Source organism: Cydia amplana, chromosome 7 (assembly GCF_948474715.1).
Source record: "Cydia amplana chromosome 7, ilCydAmpl1.1, whole genome shotgun sequence".
Lineage (NCBI taxonomy): Eukaryota > Metazoa > Arthropoda > Insecta > Lepidoptera > Tortricidae > Cydia > Cydia amplana.
In genome coordinates, this window is record NC_086075.1 from 8,880,453 (window position 1) to 8,889,319 (window position 8,867).

General features: G+C 36.4%; 1 protein-coding gene and 1 long non-coding RNA gene across 4 annotated transcripts in view; both read right to left on the reverse strand.

The window, feature by feature from the left end:
• The window catches only part of LOC134649619 (uncharacterized), a 171,889-nt gene extending 163,022 nt beyond the window's left edge, over positions 1–8,867 (reverse strand). For 2 of the 3 annotated variants that reach the window (XM_063504451.1, XM_063504449.1), the window contains exon 1: positions 8,674–8,867. The gene's annotated coding sequence lies outside the window, so the exon portion shown is untranslated. Of the gene's footprint in view, positions 1–8,194; positions 8,338–8,673 lie in introns of those variants that run through there. The other variant, XM_063504450.1, reaches the window with a different exon arrangement.
• LOC134649843 (uncharacterized) lies at positions 590–3,482 on the reverse strand. Its single transcript, XR_010096993.1, has 2 exons — positions 2,633–3,482; positions 590–908 (listed from the first exon to the last, which is right to left on the reverse strand). It is a non-coding gene; the product is annotated as an uncharacterized LOC134649843 (long non-coding RNA).

Genomic DNA, 8,867 nt, shown 5'->3' on the forward strand with positions numbered 1-8,867 from the left:
AATTTAAACTTAAAGGTATTAAATCAATTTAAGTTTAAAACTAAATGGCCTCGAAAACAAATCTAAATTAATGTAATTAGTTATGTTTGTATCAACTATTTCTTGTTGTTGTTCTGTCCCATCAGCGAGGAGACAATTGTAACATAGATTGTTAGAAGAACTGCTGTACCATGTTCTACTAACATGCTCAGTAGATGTCCCATTATGGAAAGGTCTTATAACTACCATAAAATGCAAGTTTGGTTCATTTAAATACGAAAAACCTAGAATTTTAAGAGTGACTCAGGTGACCGTAACCATAGCAACGTGTGACAAGAAAAAGTTGATTAACCCACCTGTACTTCTACTAAGTTAGTTTAATCAATCAAATAAAATGCACATTACTCTACGCTGACGATCTGAAGCTAATTCGTTGCATAAATAACTCCACCGACTGTGACCTACTACAGCAAGATATTGATGCACTGCTCCACTGGAGTAAGAAAAACAAATTACTCTTTAATCTATCTAAGTGCAGCGTAATGACTTTTAGCCGTGCTCACTCTCCATTTCATAATGATTATTTGCTAGACCATATTCCACTCACTCGGGTTAACACAGTTAAAGATCTTGGCATAATGTTTGACTCTAAACTTACTTTTAACGAGCATATAACATCTCTCGCTAAAGATTGTTATAAAAAACTGGGCTTCATCATCCGTAATTCAAAAAACTTTAATGATCCCAAAGTAGTTCAGCTATTATACATTACATTAGTTAGAACTAAAATTGAATCGGGCTCTTTAATCTGGAACCCGCATGAAAAATCCTACACCTTGCTTTTAGAAAAGGTACAGAAAGCTTTTCTCCGCTTCTTGTATAAAAAAACTTACGGGTATTACCCCTTTTTATACCCAACCAAATTTTTACTCGGTATGCTACGCTTTAACTCCCTCGAGATAAGGCGTAATGTTAATCTAATGTCTGCTATATCTAAAATATTAAGGGGAGAGTCAGACTGCTTAGACTTGGTGGCGAAAACGACTACCTTGTTTGTTCCCGACAACTACCTACGTTGTCGTGGCCATCGCCTCCTAGATAATGGAACCTTTCACACGACTGCACACCAGTACTCTCCAATTGTCCGTTCCCGGACACTCCTTAATAATCTTTTATCTTTTGCACCTGACTGCGACTTGTTTGCCGACCAAAGTCGTAAACTTTTTAAAGATATTTTACGTTTTTGCGAATTAAACATGCAATAGGTAGCTTATTAATCGCTTTATTATTACTTACTTAATTTTAATACTTAATTTTACAGTGCATTGGTGTTAGCTGTAATGCTGTAAAATTTGTTTTCAATAAATATCAATATCAATATCAATATCAATATCAAAATGCATAAGTAGAGTACGCTGAAAACAAAAGAAAGTGTCTACAATGTAGGAAACTCTTGGCTAAAGGCACGTACTTAATCTAAGAGGCCCGGTCAGATTTCAAAGCGAGCTAATCCCAGCAATAGTAGTTAATTATAACGTCTCAACGGGTGAATGCTCTCATTAGTGATGTACTGCGGGAATTAGCTCCATTTCGGGAATTTCGCGCTGTTCCCGGTAATATCAGAGTAGATTTGTTTAAAGTAGTATTACATCATCTGTTTTGTTTACACGCAAATACAGTCATGGTAAATAAATTCATAAACACGCTTTGGGCCTCAAAGAGGTAGCCACTGTCAAAGGTTTGCATAGGTGGCGCCATCAATTTTGTTATGAGATTTGGCTTTAAGACTTTTTTATTCATCTTTTAGAACATAACTCTCGGTCGCGCCAACGTAAAAGTATAAGCGACAAGTTATGAGAGGCATATAGGTATGTTATTACCTACACATGTAAATAATTTTAGAATGGACCTCCGTACCTCTTCATTATCTTGTAACACTTTGTTTATCAAGCAACGGTAAGTGCGTAGCCGTTTCCGACGAAACCCTGCAAAGTTTTTTTAGGGTTCCGTAATTGACTAGGAACTTTTATAGTTTCGCCAAGTCCGTCCGTCTGTCTGTCCATCCGCGGCTTCGCTCAGTGATCGTTATTTAAATCTACAATAAATTAGCAGGATTTTAGATAGGGTGCAGAGCAATACTATTGATTACATAGCTCTAGGGGTCTATTCAAGCCTTAAAATCACATTTTAATCTGTTTTTGATATCAATATCATTATTATATAACTGCAGGCGAGATACACAGATAACAATCATAGATGTAGATGATAATTTTAAAATTCACTTAAAGGATTAAAAATAAAGACATTGGTGTATTTGTATCAACTATTTCTTGTTGTTGTTCTGTCCCATCAGCGAGGAGACAATTGTAACATAGATTGTTAGAAGAACTGCTGTACCATGTTCTACTAACATGCTCAGTAGATGTCCCATTATGGAAAGGTCTTATAACTACCATAAAATGCAAGTTTGGTTCATTTAAATACGAAAAACCTAGAATTTTAAGAGTGACTCAGGTGACCGTAACCATAGCAACGTGTGACAAGAAAAAGTTGATTAACCCACCTGTACTTCTACTAAGTTAGTTTAATCAATCAAATAAAATGCACATTACTCTACGCTGACGATCTGAAGCTAATTCGTTGCATAAATAACTCCACCGACTGTGACCTACTACAGCAAGATATTGATGCACTGCTCCACTGGAGTAAGAAAAACAAATTACTCTTTAATCTATCTAAGTGCAGCGTAATGACTTTTAGCCGTGCTCACTCTCCATTTCATAATGATTATTTGCTAGACCATATTCCACTCACTCGGGTTAACACAGTTAAAGATCTTGGCATAATGTTTGACTCTAAACTTACTTTTAACGAGCATATAACATCTCTCGCTAAAGATTGTTATAAAAAACTGGGCTTCATCATCCGTAATTCAAAAAACTTTAATGATCCCAAAGTAGTTCAGCTATTATACATTACATTAGTTAGAACTAAAATTGAATCGGGCTCTTTAATCTGGAACCCGCATGAAAAATCCTACACCTTGCTTTTAGAAAAGGTACAGAAAGCTTTTCTCCGCTTCTTGTATAAAAAAACTTACGGGTATTACCCCTTTTTATACCCAACCAAATTTTTACTCGGTATGCTACGCTTTAACTCCCTCGAGATAAGGCGTAATGTTAATCTAATGTCTGCTATATCTAAAATATTAAGGGGAGAGTCAGACTGCTTAGACTTGGTGGCGAAAACGACTACCTTGTTTGTTCCCGACAACTACCTACGTTGTCGTGGCCATCGCCTCCTAGATAATGGAACCTTTCACACGACTGCACACCAGTACTCTCCAATTGTCCGTTCCCGGACACTCCTTAATAATCTTTTATCTTTTGCACCTGACTGCGACTTGTTTGCCGACCAAAGTCGTAAACTTTTTAAAGATATTTTACGTTTTTGCGAATTAAACATGCAATAGGTAGCTTATTAATCGCTTTATTATTACTTACTTAATTTTAATACTTAATTTTACAGTGCATTGGTGTTAGCTGTAATGCTGTAAAATTTGTTTTCAATAAATATCAATATCAATATCAATATCAATATCAAAATGCATAAGTAGAGTACGCTGAAAACAAAAGAAAGTGTCTACAATGTAGGAAACTCTTGGCTAAAGGCACGTACTTAATCTAAGAGGCCCGGTCAGATTTCAAAGCGAGCTAATCCCAGCAATAGTAGTTAATTATAACGTCTCAACGGGTGAATGCTCTCATTAGTGATGTACTGCGGGAATTAGCTCCATTTCGGGAATTTCGCGCTGTTCCCGGTAATATCAGAGTAGATTTGTTTAAAGTAGTATTACATCATCTGTTTTGTTTACACGCAAATACAGTCATGGTAAATAAATTCATAAACACGCTTTGGGCCTCAAAGAGGTAGCCACTGTCAAAGGTTTGCATAGGTGGCGCCATCAATTTTGTTATGAGATTTGGCTTTAAGACTTTTTTATTCATCTTTTAGAACATAACTCTCGGTCGCGCCAACGTAAAAGTATAAGCGACAAGTTATGAGAGGCATATAGGTTTGTTATTACCTACACATGTAAATAATTTTAGAATGGACCTCCGTACCTCTTCATTATCTTGTAACACTTTGTTTATCAAGCAACGGTAAGTGCGTAGCCGTTTCCGACGAAACCCTGCAAAGTTTTTTTAGGGTTCCGTAATTGACTAGGAACTTTTATAGTTTCGCCAAGTCCGTCCGTCTGTCTGTCCATCCGCGGCTTCGCTCAGTGATCGTTATTTAAATCTACAATAAATTAGCAGGATTTTAGATAGGGTGCAGAGCAATACTATTGATTACATAGCTCTAGGGGTCTATTCAAGCCTTAAAATCACATTTTAATCTGTTTTTGATATCAATATCATTATTATATAACTGCAGGCGAGATACACAGATAACAATCATAGATGTAGATGATAATTTTAAAATTCACTTAAAGGATTAAAAATAAAGACATTGGTGTATGGCTACCTACTAAAAATTTCTTTGTACATATTTACAAAACTCTTTAGTCAGGGTTTATTTAGCTGATCACAGCTAAAGATCAAATCGAATTTATGCGATAAAAGACAGAAGATAAGAAGCTATTATTAGCAAGGGCCAGTAAGATGCTTTGTAAGCTTTAATCGTATCTTTTACCTGTGCTGAATTACAAATATATAGCTTTGATCGCTTAAGTAAATAAGCTAAAAGAGTACCTAGTGTTTATTTAGTCAATAAATTCCATTACGTTCTAAGTAATACCCGAAAACGCTTGGCGTAAAATAGAGAAGATATTTACAAAACAAATTGAGGTTACAATAGACTGACATCAAAGTGTGTTGGCTTTTATCAGTTGGATATGAATCCGTAAGTTACGGCCATGAATTTCGCTTGATTAACGGAAATCGATACGGCCGCTTTGTTAAACATTTTGAGGGACAGTAGAAACTTTTGGGCTTCTGTCAGACCACGCCGTTTTTGTTAGGTGATTAGTTTACTTCAAAGCTGAAATGGTATGCTTTTCAAATCAATGTAATAATATATTATTTCTTATTTACTTAAATAAACTAATCAGCAACTGGCTCTAATCTCACCAGATATCTAGTTAGTAAGTAACAATATGCCTCAGACAATAGCTAAATATTTATTTTACAAGGGGGCAAAGTTGTTGTTTAACTCCTGAGAAAGCGATAGATTCTAAAATTGAACCACGAGCGTAGCAACGCTCGCTCGCTACGCTCGTGGTTCAATTCTATTTCAATTCGTGACTCTTGAGCATTGCGAGGGTTTCAATTCATAACTGTTAAAATGTATTTATTTAATATTACAAATCAAAAGATCTATCATTCAAAATCATAACTTAAAAGTCCATTCCACCAGCCATGCGTAAACAACTCAAAAAACAATCAATCAATCATCTCAATTTCTATTACACCTTATGTGTATAATTGCATGAATTCTATAGTAATTTAAATTGTATTTTTTTTTCCTTATTTTCTCGTAATGCATGTTAATTATAAGATGTAATTATTTTTGAAAAGATGTGTCCCGCCGAGTTTGTTGCCGGTCCCATAATGGGATACCCTCCTCCAATTGAGGGGGGATTTAAATCTTCTCGGGGCAGAGGTGTAGGGTTGGAGCCGGTCTACCTAGCTTTATTTGACGTTCATAAGCGCATTGTAATTATGCCTACTTGAATAAACTATCTTTTATCTTTATCTTTATCTTTAAACTTGCTTCAAATTACTTTGCCACTGTTGTGAATAACAACATTCTTATCAGTTTTTGAAGAATAAAGAGAACCTTTACGAGCTGGTGTGAGGAAAATATATGAGTAATGCCTACATTCATTCAGTGCTTGCCATAAAATATAATCGTCATTAATGCTCACTGACAATCCAACCTCTAGACTGAGCTTAGGCCAATTCTTTCATGAAACCGATGCTGCCAAAAATACGGGGGTGCGGGGGGACGAGGTGAGCGAATTCCGTGCCGTGATTGGTCCGTTCAAAGACACGGACCGATCACGGCACGGGATTGACTCGAAGATGAAGTAACGCTACCGTATGTGTGGCAGAGGGGGTAACGCGACTATGCTATGTCTAGAGCTAGAGCTAAGTCTGTGTTAATGCTTTAACGACTCTATGGATCCTTATTTAAAACTAGAGTTACAATGGCTACTTCCACGTCAAAACAATGTTCAGGTGCGAGTATTGCGAGACTCGACTTTTCTTTTATGTTTCGATGGAAAGGTAACAATTTATTTTTATTTCAGTAAAAGCAAATAGCAATTTCGTCGCAAAATAAACGCAATGCGCTAAAATTGTCGTTCAGTATAGTGATGTGGTGCCTTAGAGACACTCAGCTTTTATTTGTCTTCCAATATTCGTATGTAAATATTTCAATAAAAATGGCAAATATTGTTACAAACATGACAGATTTGTTAGCATTTTACACATAGGTAACCTAAAATTTTTACTAAGGTACCGATTATAATATAATCTGTGCTAAGGTTGTTTTTTACTGGAATATTAAAATTATCATAATATTTTAACTGATATTTGATATAAACTTGGAGGATACAACTAAACGGAGTAGCCATTAACAGGCTTTCCCCTCTGTCGAAAATAGGCGGCCAACGGTCATACACAATGTATGGACTGACGTTTATCTGACATGGCTATTTTTACGTTACGCATACATTTGACGTTCCCCTCCCCCGCAAAAATCGGCAGACTGTTTTGTACAGAAAATTACAGACATGGCGTCTCCGTTTGATTATATCCTCCAAGGATATAAATAGAGTATTTAAGTACTTAAAGGCAATGTGGTGAAAACTGGCATATAAAATCCATTGCAAAAAGTCCGTCATAGGGCAAGAACTTATTTTTGAGCATAATATATAATTATCTGATGGCGACAGGAAATGAATACCTACACTATCAGATACATCGAAGCGGCCAAAGTGCAAAAATATCTGAACACACTCTAGCAAGAAGGTCGACTAAATGCGAAGTAACAATATGAAAAATCAAAACGTCGGCAAAGCGATAGTTAAAAGTATAAAAAATTTAATAGTCGGCAAAGAGCGAAAGTCGGCGAATAGCGACCACCTCTGCACCTTCAGAACAAACTGTGAAAATTGCATTAAAACGTCATGTTTTCATAAAAAAATACATTTATGACACTTTGTCATTGTGTGAGACTGGTGAGAGCAGTCTGACGTAATAAAATTGTCAGGATAAATTTTAGACCTGGCACATCACTAGTGAGATACAGGTGCGGGTGTGCTGCGGTAGAGTGATTCTGTTTGAATAACCATCGCACCCTATCAGGCTGTGGAATAAAAGTACTGCGGCAATCAAAACACAATGCTCTGTTTTACTCTCGTAGACAAAGGATATAGCAACTCTGTGGGAGCATATTGATAGGTTAATAGTTGAGAAGAACTGCGTGATTTTGGGACAATGTTCGTTTAAAAATACCTACATGGGAGGTAAACATCTTAAATTTTTAAGTAGGTATTTAATTATGAAGCAACGTTCCAATAGTATGTACCACCCTGGAATTATTTTCCAAATAGAGATATCAGTATCTTTCACACCACCGTCTAATTATTCTACATTCAGAGACTTACTTTTTGTTCAGCTATTTAAGAGTAATTAATACTTTTCACGCGCCAGATCCCTTACTTTTGATCCTGACTATACCTACAACTCGTAATTCGTATAGTTCCTAGTAGCCCCATAATTTCTAAAAAGCCATGTATCGCCAATCTGTACTGAACTAATGCTAATGTATCATAATTATCATTTTAGCTGCCCTAACGTAACAGAGATTGATCCCAACAAGCTTGTTCGGGATATACTGAGGTTTTCGGATTCAACGCTACGTTTTCATTAGCTCTACCCAGACATTAATCATTATTCCTAGGCAAGCGTGGGTAAAGCGGTACCTATGACTCGTCCTAACTGAAATATAATATCAAAGACTAACTTAATAAGGCTTTATTAATTAACGCTGCCAAACCTGAAATCTTTAAAATATTTTAATACATTAATTCTACTTAAACCTACAATCTATAAGTGACGTAAGAAATCAGACCATCAAACCGTACATCTGACCTCTTCTAACAATTAAGTATTATACTAATTAAATTAATTAATTAAGTACTCACCAAACATTGTATTGCAACTGATAATTATTTCGCCACGCAGATGCTCATGCAGCGATTTCAAATCCGTAGCCGATGATTTTAGCCTTAAGTTAAAATTCACATTGATTCCGAATATTTAGATTTATAAGTAACATTATTTTTAAATGATCTATTCTCATTCATATAGTGAAAACTTATGATAAACTTACACACCAATGAAAAGTATCATTTAGTACCGAAATTGTACCTAATTGACGTCATTGAAATTTTTTTTTTTCATAAATTAATTATCATCCGACATGGAGAATTTAAATCATGTATTAACATCGAATTAGTCCTTTCCGTATCTCTAGCGCAGCGTAAATAAATAATGAAAATAAGTTCGGAATCATCACAGAAAAGTGCGATGGCACCGCGTTTATGTCAACAATACGGGTGGGTCTGAGCGCGTTTAGGCGTTCGCGGGGTTATCGTGAGGTTTATGATGGTATAGTGCTTACCATGGGTCATGGTTACGCGTGGTCGTCTGGCGTGCCGCGAGCTTCACGCGAGCAGACTGTTGCTCGTTGCTCGCGGCCGGGCGAGGGTGCGCGCGCAAGTCGCCCCCCGCGCCGGCCGCCACGCGCCTTCCCACACTGTCATCCTCTTTGTCTCAGACTTTAATAATTGTGCATTGTCAACTAATCAGCTCCTA